Source organism: Haliotis rufescens, unplaced genomic scaffold (genome assembly GCF_023055435.1).
Source record: "Haliotis rufescens isolate VD_foot unplaced genomic scaffold, xgHalRufe1.0.p SCAF_21, whole genome shotgun sequence".
NCBI lineage: Eukaryota > Metazoa > Mollusca > Gastropoda > Lepetellida > Haliotidae > Haliotis > Haliotis rufescens.
Window position 1 is genome coordinate 5,953,562 of NW_025963902.1, and position 13,125 is coordinate 5,966,686.

The 13,125-nt window shown below is 39.7% G+C and overlaps 1 protein-coding gene across 1 annotated transcript in view; it reads left to right on the top strand.

The window, feature by feature from the left end:
- Positions 1–896: 896 nt before the first annotated feature.
- The window catches only part of LOC124133352 (signal peptide peptidase-like 3), a 68,096-nt gene continuing 55,867 nt past the window's right edge, over positions 897–13,125 (top strand). Inside the window, exon 1 of the mRNA XM_046497727.2 lies at positions 897–1,352. The gene's annotated coding sequence lies outside the window, so the exon portion shown is untranslated. The remainder of the gene's footprint in view (positions 1,353–13,125) is intronic.

Below are 13,125 nucleotides of genomic sequence, written 5' to 3' on the forward strand. Positions count from 1 at the left end.
AATGCTTTGTTAGTGAGCAGCCATCGAGTTTTGGGGCCTATTCTAACCTGAGATCCCTTCGGGGTTCTCTGTTAAACGACCAACTTCAGTAGCCGCCGCGGGGTTGGGGCATCGCTAAAAAAACAAATGTTTTGCATGAACGCGGATGAGCAGGCAAGGTAGGAGAAGGCCAGGTGGTCGCCTTGTTGTTAGTATGGTCAAAGCGTTCGCTTGATTTCCTAAATGGGTACAATGAGTGAAGCCCATCCCCGCCGTGATATTGCTGGCTTATTGCTAAAAGCGGCATAAAAATATACTCACTCAATAAGAGAGAACATTTCTTGTTCTTTGACATGTATGATCCGTTTTAGAAATAAACTCTAGCCGCTTGCATAAACACCTACCTTGGATAAACAAGAGAATAAACAGAGCTATGTTCTACCTGAATCACAGGAATAAGTTGATGTCCTAAAAATATTGACCCACGTATCCTACAAGGCGGTGCATCAATACATTCAGTGTATATGGTTGGCGACGAAAATAAAGATAGAGTTTTCCTGTATGCTTATTTGAAAATGTAATCACGCGTATAAATGAATTAAACCCGGGCATTTATTCTAAATATATATTTCTAGTGGTTTCTATCTTTGTTTCTTCAGGCTTGATCTGATACACATTGTTAACGATGCATCTCAGATTATTTATGTTTCGAATTTCTGCTTAGATTTTTAAAATTTTAATCTTATACTCGATTCATCCGACTTCCACTTGATCAGACAAATCTGACACACCATTAATTTTCTTTATATGTCTAATATAAATAATCACTTGAGGTGTGATATCAACCCTGAGACTATCTCGATGATGTCATATTTTCAGGAGCCAATCAGGCTCCAGAGACAAGAATTAATGCGCATACATTGGAACCGAGCTAGCATGCGTGTGCCGACATTGCGATTTCAGACGGAAAGGGAATTATAAGTAAGCTGTTCAACCTAGGGTTTACGTGTAGAGACTATAGCACCTCAATAACTTAAACCTGGGCAATGCGTGCGACAGAACGCACTATATAACGGCGGAGGAATACAGAAACACCTGCTCACTGTGACCTCGGGGGTGATTGTAAACAAAGGTGGATATTCGTATATTGTTGTCCTTCTTTCAGCGAGTGCATATGCAGTGCACGCGACGAATGTTATGTAATTAACACAAGCTCTTGATTGAATGATAGTTGGAGCGTCATTATATTGTTACCCAATTAACCCACACGTCGGAGCACGACAGTCTAAGCATCGCCAACTCCTGGAGCATACGACCTCATAGAAGCCGAATTACAGCCCATCTTCAGTGTATCTGCCGGCTAGGCACTAAATGTAAGTACATATTTCGGTTTTACATGTCGTGCGATTCAGTTTTATAGTTTGGCTGTGTGATTATACTCTGCGACCGATATGCAGTTTAAAGGCTTTTGACATTTCCTCTCTGGCCGCCATTATTTATTGAAATGGTATGGTGCGACTGACCCCCAAAATAGCCTGTAGTAGGAAAACACCTTCTTTCATTTGGTTTGTTGACTTGTGAATCAACTGGAAATGATACTATGGTAGCATTTTGTGTTATACCCCAGAATGCATTATAAGTACTAGTAACACGGACAATACTCGTATCAGCTGTTGGGGATCTGCGTACTATAACAATATTACTGTATGACACATTGTAACAGGCAGTCGTTGTATAACAGTCTATACATCAATTTCTATACTGTTTGACACATGCTTTGAGAACATTAACCAAACAATTATGTATACATTGTATGAGAGATCATTAAAGTTTATGGTCTCTGATGGTATCAAGCATTTTATTGATGATGCAGTCTTTGTTTTATTTCCCATGGTTTTCTGTTACACAGTTATTTGTCGCACTGACACTGGTTCTGGGCAGATAAGGCCACCAATATTCCCCTTGCTTGTTTGTGTCCACTATTCAGCATTGGGTTCTTACAATGTGTGGACCGCCTCCGTGGTCAAGTGGTAGAGTGTCCGCCTGGAGAGCGGAAGGTTCGGGGTTCGATCCCCGGCCACGTCATACCAAAAGATGTTAAAAGATGGTACTTGTTGTTACCCTGTCTGGCGCTCGGCATTGAGAGGCTAAAACAAGGACTGGTCGGCTCAGAGTCAGTATACTATGTCTGAGTGGGGTATTTATGCTAAATTGCGACATGGTATCTCAGTGGGTTAGCACTATAAATCGGCATCAGTCCGGACTAGTACAAGCTGCCATACACACATGCATGCACGTCGCTATATAAGTGCAATAATCTTGGACATGACGTTAAACCTCATTTCACCTCACCTTCACCTTACATTGTGTGGCTTGGCTGATTATGTCATGATTCAGTAAAATAATGTATCGGGACCACCTCCGTGGGTAAGTGGACAGAGTGTCTGCCCGGAGAGCGGGATGTTGGTGGTTTGGTCCCTGTCATGTCAAACCAAATGTTGTTGAAAAGATGGTACTTGTTGTTTCCCTGCCTGGCACCTTACATTAAGCTGTTAAAACAAAGACTGGTCGGCTGGGAGTCAGTATGCTGTGTCTGACTGGGGATCGATGTTAAACTGTGGCATCGTATCCAGTGGTCTAGCACTATAAAACCGCTGGCCCTTGACTACCACTAACAGAAACAAAACCACACACACGTGCCTGCACATCTCTATACAAGTGGCGTCATCAATGAATAACACAATTTTGGAGAAAAAACTAGACTCGATTATATACAGGCTGTTGGTGGTGTAGCTCGAATATTGTTCACAGCAGCATAACACAACATTTGGTGTTAATTTGAGCAAAATTTAAAAAAAACCTGTTAGTTTTTTTCACAAGGTTGACTCGTTTTGAAAATCAGTAGACTGATGTCCCTGATTGATAAAAGATTATTTCCATTGTAGCTGCGAAGCCAATTAATTTAATCATTAAAACCAACTGTTGTCTATTACTTCAAGGTTTATGATGTACAGTAATCTAGCAGTCGATTACACAGAGACAATGTTACTGTTAAAACATGGCACTAATTGCAGTGTTTAGACATAGCACCAGCCTGTCATCATGGTCGGACCTGGAGGAATCTGTTTGCCAAAAGACAGTGTCCAGTTTCACAAAGGAAGGGATTATATATACAGCTGTACAGTGAAACTCCATTGTGTCAATCTGATGTGTCGAACTTACGGTTGTCGATCTCTGATGTGTCGAACTTACGGTTGTCACAAAGTAAAAGCTTGATCCCTGCATATTCCTACTTTATTCATCATTTTCAGTTGTCGACTCTCAGAAAATGCGAAGTATTTATGTAGGTCCACCATGTGTTCACATTCGACACAACATTTTTACTGTACTGCTCAACAAAAATTAAAGAACACCCATTCTTTCATTTTACTATAATTAATCTGTCATGGCATGAAGTGGGGTGGTCAGGTAGCCTAGTGGTTAAAGCATTTGCATGTCACGCCGAAGACCTGGGTTTGATTCCTGAGATGGGTATGATGTGTGAAGCCCATTTCTGGTGTCCCCTGCCGTGATAATGCTGGAATATTGCTAAAAGCAGCGTAAAACCATGCTCACTCACTCATGGCATGAAGTCTTTGATAGGCATTTGGCAGATGGAAGGACATGAAAACATGACATTTTTTACCTATAACTTATTTTTGATACCCGGTCACATCATACCAAAAGACATTAAGAGATGGTACTTGTTGTTACCCTGCCTGGTGATTGGCATTTTCAGTGGCTATAACAAGGACTGGTCGGCTCAGCGTCAGTATACTGTGTCTGAGTGGGGTATTCTTGTTAAAACTGCAGCATGGTATCTCTGTGGGCTAGCACTATAAGATCAACATTAGTCCAGACTAGTACAAGCAGCCACACACATGTGCCTCTATGTCGCTATATAAGTGCAATAATCTTGGGAGAGACGTTGAACCCAATTTCACCTCACCTCCTACAGCTGGAATGCTTTTAATTGTAGTGTGAAATCATCGTCATTATTGACTGTCAATCACGGGGTGTACCATAGTAGGTATTTACTAGAGCTCTTACAATTCACTTGCGTATTCAGTGAATCGAACCGTATCCATTCATGAATTGAATTCGCTATTCGTGGCCAATAGAATCTAATATTTATGAATATGCAATCAGGTGTATTTACATACCCTGTACCTGTATCCATAAGAACATATTATATGCATAGATTTCTTTCAAAGACAACGCTCTTATAATATTTAATATGACAGTAATGTCGTCACTGGTCAGTGTTGCTCTAGAGCAGATACTAGTACCTGGACAAGTGGAGTATATAAATGTATAATTTATCAATAATGAACAAACCATGTCAAATAATTTGTTTTGTTATTGTTTCACTGAATATAATAAATTGCACATCAACTGCTGACCTGTTATTGTATTCGTGAATTAATATTCGAATTCTTTACCCTATATTCGTGATATGAATCGTATTCGCCTCATAGTGTATTCATGGCAGCCCTAGTATTTACCATATATGCATGTGGAAGAAAGTTGAACACCACTCCTTTCTGCAGAGTGTACAAGAACACTGCCTGTTTTTCCAGAGGTACACAAGTACTGATTGAGGCATGGGTGGCCCTGTCATCTAAGGTGCCACAGTTCGCTGGAGTTGCATCCCTTGGGCACACAGAAACCTATGATTGTGGGTTCAAATCCTGGATCGACCCGATTATGTTTCTATGTTTGTCAGCACCATACCCGTGCTCGTGGGTTTCAGAAAGTGCTAAGGGTCAGAGACCTGCATCACTTAAGGCTTTTCTCCCACATTAGGCTGACACGGTATAGGTATAACCATGATAACTGAAATACTGTTAAAAGCAGAGTTAAACCTCAATCACTCATTCACTCACAGTTGGAAGGGTATTAAGATAACTATTGCATTGGAATAATTACAAAATGTCATGGGGCAGTAATTTTAATTTTTGTATTTCAAATGATTGTGATGAAAAACAAGACTTATTACCATGATTAGTTATTATAGAAATTAATGAATTTGTAAAATAAAATAAACAGTAATCAGTTCGTGAACCTTTTCCATTGTCTGATATGGTTTCTATGGTAATCTGCAGGGTATCTACCATATTGCAACGCTTCTCTGATCGTCAACTGTCACTTGGTATTGACCATATTACATGGATAAGCATCGGTAATAATTATCAACTGTTTCCTTTGTTTTTAAACCATGGCTCCTTTGTCTTTGACCATGCACTAACTAACTTAACTGTTTCTAACATGTGGAGTGAGGTCTATTGTAGTCCCTCCCAGTCTTTGCCTATACTTAGCGAAGATTGGTTGTCTGTTACAGACAGTATGCAGGTGCAATAATCAGGTAAGGTAATGACAAGTTGTGTATTACAGGTGACTTGACAGGTACAATAAACAATCAACGCCTGTGTTGAGTTGTATCAATGCAGGTGGGATTTGTTGATTGTATGTTGATGGGTAACTGTCATGTATTGATTGCCTGGCCTTTGGGCACTTTCGTTTGCCCATCACCTTGTGTCGGCACTAGGGCTGTTACGATTCACTCGCGTATTTGGTGAATCGAACTGTATCCATTCTTGAATTGAATTCGTTATTCGTGGCCACTTGAATTGAATATTTATGAACATGCAATCATGTGCATTTACATAAAAATATCCTTAAGAACATATTATATGCATAGATTTCTTCAAAAGACAACACTCTTATACTATTTAATTTGACAGTATTGTGGTCACTGGTCATTGTCGCATTTGAGCAGATACTAGCACCTGGATAAGTGCAGTATAGAAATTTATAATATATTAATAATTAACAAACCATGTCAAATATTTTGTTGTTATTGCTTCACTGAACATAACAAGCAATACATCAACTGCTGACTTGTTATTGTATTCGTGAATTAATATTCGTATTCGTTTCCCTATATTCGTGATACGAATTGTATTCGTCTCATAGTGTATTCGTTGCAGCCCTAGTAAGATGATAATTCAATAAAGTAAATTTATGATGCCTCAAATTCCATTCGCCAAGTGAATGCCCATGTCATTTCATTATTACCCGGTCAAAAGATCAGTGTTCCCCCAATTTTCATTCTCAGCTCCCTGGGGAGCTGCCTGTGAGGCCCCAGAAGGTTAACAGTAACATCTCCTCCTCCTGGAATCACCCAGGCCTTTTTCTAAAAATCAATAATAATTTATTTGGGGTGATGTGCAATATGGTTTGGATGGACTTGAATTGACATCAGGGGTGTTCAAGTACCAGATTTCCTACTTTAAAATTACAAAAAAATGTCCAGCCTGATTTTCAACTTGTCCTGCTAAATCAGAGAAAAGAAGGAAACTTTAATTTGACAAGAAAAATGAAGCAACAGCTAATGGAAGATGTGCTGAATAGAAAAATTGACTAGTCAGGTACTTCATCTGCAGTTGACAAACACACGATGCATCTTCTAAGTTTTAAAGTTAATACCACTGATTTTCATATTCGCTTGAGGGCAACTAAAATATATTTTCCCACTTGCCCGGCACTTTGTTTTCACGGGTCAGGCAAGTCGGGCATCGTAATTAAACACCCCTGAACATTGGTAGTCATACGTAGTCGCTCTGTGTAATTAGGTTTTAAGACAGCTAGTCTCTCATTGAAAAATAACCAAATACCCCTAGCAGGTGTACGTTGGTAAGTCTAGATTTCTTCTCTGAGATTACCCTTGCACCTTTAAATTATGTACCCCTCAAAAAATGTTAAATAACTCCCAATTCTTTCATATCTCTATAGTTAATAAGTCGTGCATATACCATATTAGATGTAATAAGCACCCCGCTCTTATAAGCGCCCAAGGCGATATTTGCTCATATATTGGCTAATGAACAATCCCAAGCACCCCTTTCCGATTGATGAATGTACACAAGACATATTTATGCACCTATAATACGCACACGTGTGTTATATGCACCCTTAATTAATGGAAATTAAATTCTGGAAAACAATATATCTGTTGTACATAAACATTTCAGGCTGTCAGCTTAAACCACGAAATTTATCTTTCAACTCTGTTTTTTTCACCAAAATAATATTCTAAGAGACCCCTATTTCTAGTTTTGAGAGCGCCCTGGGCGCTTATGACGTCGAATACGGTATACCACACAAAAGAAGGTAAAGAACACCCGATTCTTTCATATTACTATTGTTGATCTGTCATTGCATGGCAGATCAAATATGGTAGTATGAAAGAATTATGGCATGGCATGTAATCAGAAATCTAAAGAAATCTTGTCTGGGTTTGTTTAATGAAAGATTCATCTCTTCTCAAGACAAGCCAGTGACCTCCAGATTCTTTCTTTGGTTGAATTTCCATCCATCATAGTACTGTTATTGTGTTCTCCCTGAGTTCTCTTCAAATACATGCACACAAAACTTGAACAGTGATAATGCCAGGTAATCTTTGTCAAACATCTCTCGAAACATATAATTAAAAATACATTTTGTGGACAACGGTTAAAGTAAAGCGTTTATTTAGAGTTGTATTGTTGAGAGTCCATGACTGACACTGAATGAGTCGCGCGTTTGTCAGTGAACAGCACATTGGTGGAAGGAAGATGTTGGTAGTGATGGTATGCAGGTCTTGTGCAGGTCAAGTTGACATGGAAACAGCTCAAGTCAGCCTGCACTGTGACCGGAGGTTCAAGTTAGACTAGCAATATTCATCATGTACAAGGAGCATGTCAATAGTAGCTGCAGGGTAGAGACAGGCTTTGGTGGAAAGATCTCTTTGTGGGTAGTCATGGTAATAATACTGTGTTTGTAGCAATTATTGTTAAATAAATAAATTGCAAGTGGTTCTGCTGCATTTGATTGGCAAACCAAGCAATATTTTTGGCATTTGTTTCTATAAACTGATTTTGTTTATGTCTACTAACTCCTACTAACAGACTAATGTTTCCTGATTGGCTTGTAATAGAATGAGGGTGGGTTTTGTTGCTTTTGTGTGCTGAACGAAGACACTGATTTCATATTGTTGTCTACATTTTGTGAGTTTTCAATGTTGACATATTTTTTATTAGAAGTGACAACATTTTTGTAGTTATTGATGAATGAAAAAATGTTTGCACAGGTTTTTAGGTTGAAGTCAATTCATAAATAATTCAATATGACATAAGATGTTATTTAACAAAGCTGATAATCTGTCCTTGCTTAATCATGTTTATAATTGTATGAATACATATTATTTGGAATGTCATTAAAAAAAAAATTACTTTTAAATTATAAAAAAAATTAATAACTATGACGATATTGTTTTATATGACATCAGTTATGTTCTATATTTTCCTAGGTTAATGTGGCTATATCATCTGATCAGCTGATGGAACATCTGGTATTTTATCCTGTTTGTTGATACCATTTGCTACAGTGTGTAATGAGGCTTATTTTAGTACCTCCCTATCTTTGACAGCCAGTTTTGGCCAAGGCAGGTAATTAAGTATATATTCTGATGGATCTGTTTTAGCCGCCAGACATAATGGGAATTTCTATTAGCTAAGCGCTCGATGTGTGAACCAGATCAAGATATTAAGTCTTCATGTTGATATTATGCTACTCAAAAGAAGTTGAGGAACACCGAATATTTTCATATTACTACAGTTAATTGGTCAAGGCATGACAGATTAACTATTGTAATATGAAAGAATCAAATGTTTTTTATGTTCTTTCAAGTAAATCAGTCAGGGTATACTGTATCAGACTTGATGGCCGATGCTGCCCATAGAGTACCCTGTTAGCAGGGGCTGTCAATCAGTCAGGGTTTACTGTATCAGAATTGATGGCCGGTGCTGCCCCATAGAGTACCCTGTTGGCAAGGGCTGTCAATCAGTCAAGGTTTACTGTATCAGACGTGATGGCCGGTGCTGCCCCATAGAGTACCCTGTTAGCAGGGGCTGTCAATCAGTCAGGGTTTACTGTATCAGACGTGATGGCCGGTGCTGCCCATAGAGTACCCTGTTAGCAGGGGCTGTCAATCAGTCAGGGTTTACTGTATCAGACTTGATGGCCGATGCTGCCCATAGAGTACCCTGTTAGCAGGGGCTGTCAATCAGTCAGGGTTTACTGTATCAGACGTGATGGCCGGTGCTGCCCATAGAGTACCCTGTTAGCAGGGGCTGTCAATCAGTCAGGGTTTACTGTATCAGACTTGATGGCTGATGCTGCCCATAGAGTACCCTGTTAGCAGGGGCTGTCAATCAGTCAGGGTTTACTGTATCAGACTTGATGGCCGATGCTGCGCCATACAGTACTGACTCAAACCCTTACACACACTGAATATATGCTATCACTTGCCTCACTCACTCATAATCGCCATCACTAACCTCTGGGTCTAGTGGTAGACATCTGCCCAGATACTTGTTGTTACCCTGCCTGGCGCTCGGCATTTTTAGAGGCTAAAACAAGAAGTGACAGACAGACAGATACCCCTCAGACACAAGTGCATGCACATCACCATAATAAGTGCAATAATCTTAAATGCGCCGTTAAACCCTGTTTCACTTCACCTCTTATCACTTTCAAAATAGCTCTCACTTACTCAAAATATTTTTCAATATCACTGTCACTCACTTATGACCATGCAAATTTCATTTCAAATGACATTTATTCACCTGCCCCGTACAATTTAGCAAAGGTAAGACCCATTGCAGCTTTTATCTAAAACTGCTTCATTAAAATTCTCACTTGAAGTGTGTGTAAATACTGCAGGGTACTATGAAGTGGTCTACTTGGTTGCAAATGACATATTTGCTAAGCACTTGTTTGGGTGTGAGACTGCGCCAACCAGTGCGCACACAATGGTTTTTTCAAACTCTTCAGCATGGTTGGATTCTCAGGTATAACTTAAACACTTAAGAAAGTCATAAAAATACATTCAATTGAGTTTGTAGACAAACTATTTCTCCATCGGAACATGCACAGAATGTCCTGGTTATAGATCGCTTTAAATCACCGTGCACCAATAAGGAAGATTTAGGCTGGCGTCATTCAACACGAAATTTGTTGACTTGGCTCAAATTTACTTTGATTCGAAATGGACCCGGTGTAATCCTGATAGTGTCATCTAATAAACCTGCGTCAAGTCTACATCCAGACAGCCTTAGCTGGTCCCTGATGAACTGGGAAGTGTCCAATTGTGAAGTAAATAGTTGCAGCTCCGTGAGGTGTGATAACTGGAGCCAATCAGATGCACTGGTCTGCTGGCTGGTCATCATGTGGACCAACTTGATTATTCTGATTACCTTGTGGACATCCTGGGGCAGAGTAGATCCTTGGTGTCTAGTGCTTATTGAAGGATTTGCGTAAATGTGTGACTTGTATGTCGTCGTATTCCGATCCTCATACTATCAACCACATGTTTGCCTGACCCAGACTTGATATTTAACAGGCAGCCGTGTGATAACTGGGATGTAAGCACCGGTCACTCACCTGTATATTGTGGCCACTCCCTCATACAGTAGTCAACATGGGTACAATGTGTGAAGCCCATTTCTGGTGTCACCTGCCTTGATATTGATGGAATATTGCTAAACACGGCGTAAAACCATACTCAAGCACTCACACAGTAGAGGGCATGGGTGGCCCTGTCGTCTAAGGCGCCAAATTTCGCCATGTAGAAATGAGATGCTCTTGGGTTCAAATCCCGGTTCTCTTTGATTATGATTCAAAGTTTGTCAGTACCATACCCATGTTCTTGGGTTTCACCAAAGTGGTAAACATTTGAAACCTGCTTCACTTCAGGCTACCTCCCACATCAAGCTGACACAGGGAATAACTGGAATAGTGTTCAAAGAGGCATTAAACCAAACTTACTCACTCATTCACTGTTTGGATTAAGAATGCGATTGATACACACATCTGTACAGTTGCCATGGTTTTGTGACTGATACATGAAAATCTCAAATTATGTGAAAAATAACATCATTTTTTTTATCTTGATTACATTTTTATCTCTCCCAGTGAAAAAGAAAAACATGTAATTCAATATTTCTCATGGTTAGCATTGGAGTTATTTGGGGGCTTTATCTGAAATTGCCTTTGTGGCTGCATGTTGACTTAGCTCTTCATGCTCTTGGCCATACACGTTTTAGATTTATTACCAATTAAGTTTAAGTTGTTTGCTCAGGTCAAAGGTCACACAGGTCAAGGTGAAGTAAGAAAAGGTAGCCATGGTAACACTGTTGTTAGTATTTGATATGTTCTGCGACAATAGGAAGTTTGGGGACGATATTCAGAATGACTGAATTTGGTCTGTTCCATAGAGGATCTGACTCTTTTCATATTGCTTACATGCCAACAGGGGACAAACAAGCAGACCAGTAGGCATTCCAGGGCCTAGTTCCACAAAGTGATTGTAGCGATAAGGTCATCGCAACTCCCATATTTTAACAGGCTGACGATTGTCATACAGTCGCTTTGTGGAAGGGGGCCCAGGCCTGAATGTGTAGGACTGTCACAGTTGTCTGATATGCATGTGCTTTGCGGGGAAGGGAGAGAAAGGGGGGCTCAGGGTCCAAGTTGTCGATGGCATTGGAAAATGCTCGGCAGAGTTTCATCTTGGGGTTTGTAGGCCTTTCAGCCAATGCTCATGGGGTTAAAATCACATAATCACCCTCATTATGATTGTCTTGTGGTCTCTCAGTTTGCAAGGAAAGAGGTCTTATTTTCCCCCAAAATGTAATTGTTTCATTTAACCTACTTAAAATAAGCTATTAACTAAAGAAGTCCTAGTTAGCTATGTTGCTCCATGCCGTGCCACTCCACTCATTAGAATTGCTTAAAGTTTTATATGAATTACATAAAAGTTACAAAAGTATTGTATTTTTTAAAGTTAAAATTCAAGTTAAAAATTGTTAATTTACAGATGGGATAACCAGTGATAGGACATTAATGATAACTCCACCAAAATAGTGTTGTCACAGGATAACAGGGGTAGACGCCATTGGTCATATCAAACAGTCTGCAGCTCTTTAGGTCTAGTGGTTATGTAATATAAACAACTAGTCCATCTAGATTTTCAATATTCTCGGACTAACAGGCTAGTGGCTGTGTCTCTACCTGTGATAACAATCAAGTCAGCTATTTCCAGCTCTGTTTGTTTAGTCCAGACTTAACATTACGCCCCTCTGTGAGGTGGAGCAGAGCTCGGACCACAAAGCAATCCAAGCACTACAACTGTTGTAAGTCTATGTTAAAATATAGGCGCTGCTGCTGCAGCCGGAGCTGAGGTCGCTTTGTGGAACGGGGCCAGCTGGCCACAGGTGTCAGAAAATATTGTTGTTTTTTATCCTAACTGGTACTACTGTGCAATGAGCTTAGCCGATGTGATGCCCCATGTGATAGACAAGATGGCAATGAACATGTTTATAAGGGCCAGGCATTTTAAGATGAAGGTAGTTTGACAGGCTTTTGAGTGATATGTAATGCCAGAGTCTTAAGTTTAAAGGAATATTCATTTAAAAAGGTTTTTTGAATTTGTATTTTGTTGAACATGCTGATGTTTTGCAGATTTTTTCAAGACTCTGATAACTTTTTGTGGGACAAGTAATTATTTCTGTGGCACTGGTCCTGATGCACAGATGATAACATTCATCAAACTTGTGGTTAATAATAAATTAAATAACATACTTTTCATTAACATGGTTAACATAAGAAATATCTACTAAAAGCAGAGTACAGTGTACAATGACTAAGCATGTTTCTATGAACCACTTTCAAATAGTGATGATACCAGGTGTCCGCGAAAACACATGCAAAGGCAAGTCAATTGTTCATCTGAAACAACACAGAACCATATGGTACAGGTCATATGGGGATTTGCATCGAGCATCGGTCTGTAACGGATAAGTAAAATTTAGAAATGACCTCCACATGTCTTCTATAAAACTGTTTGAAAGCTTTACTAAGGCCTGGAGACCTGTGTAGATCTGGGGTAGAATAGGTCTTCAGCAACATGCTTGCCTTAAAAGGCGACTGTTCTTGTCATAAGAGGCGACAAGGAGGATCAGTTGGTCAGACTTGCTGACTTGGTTGATGCATGTCATTGTTTCC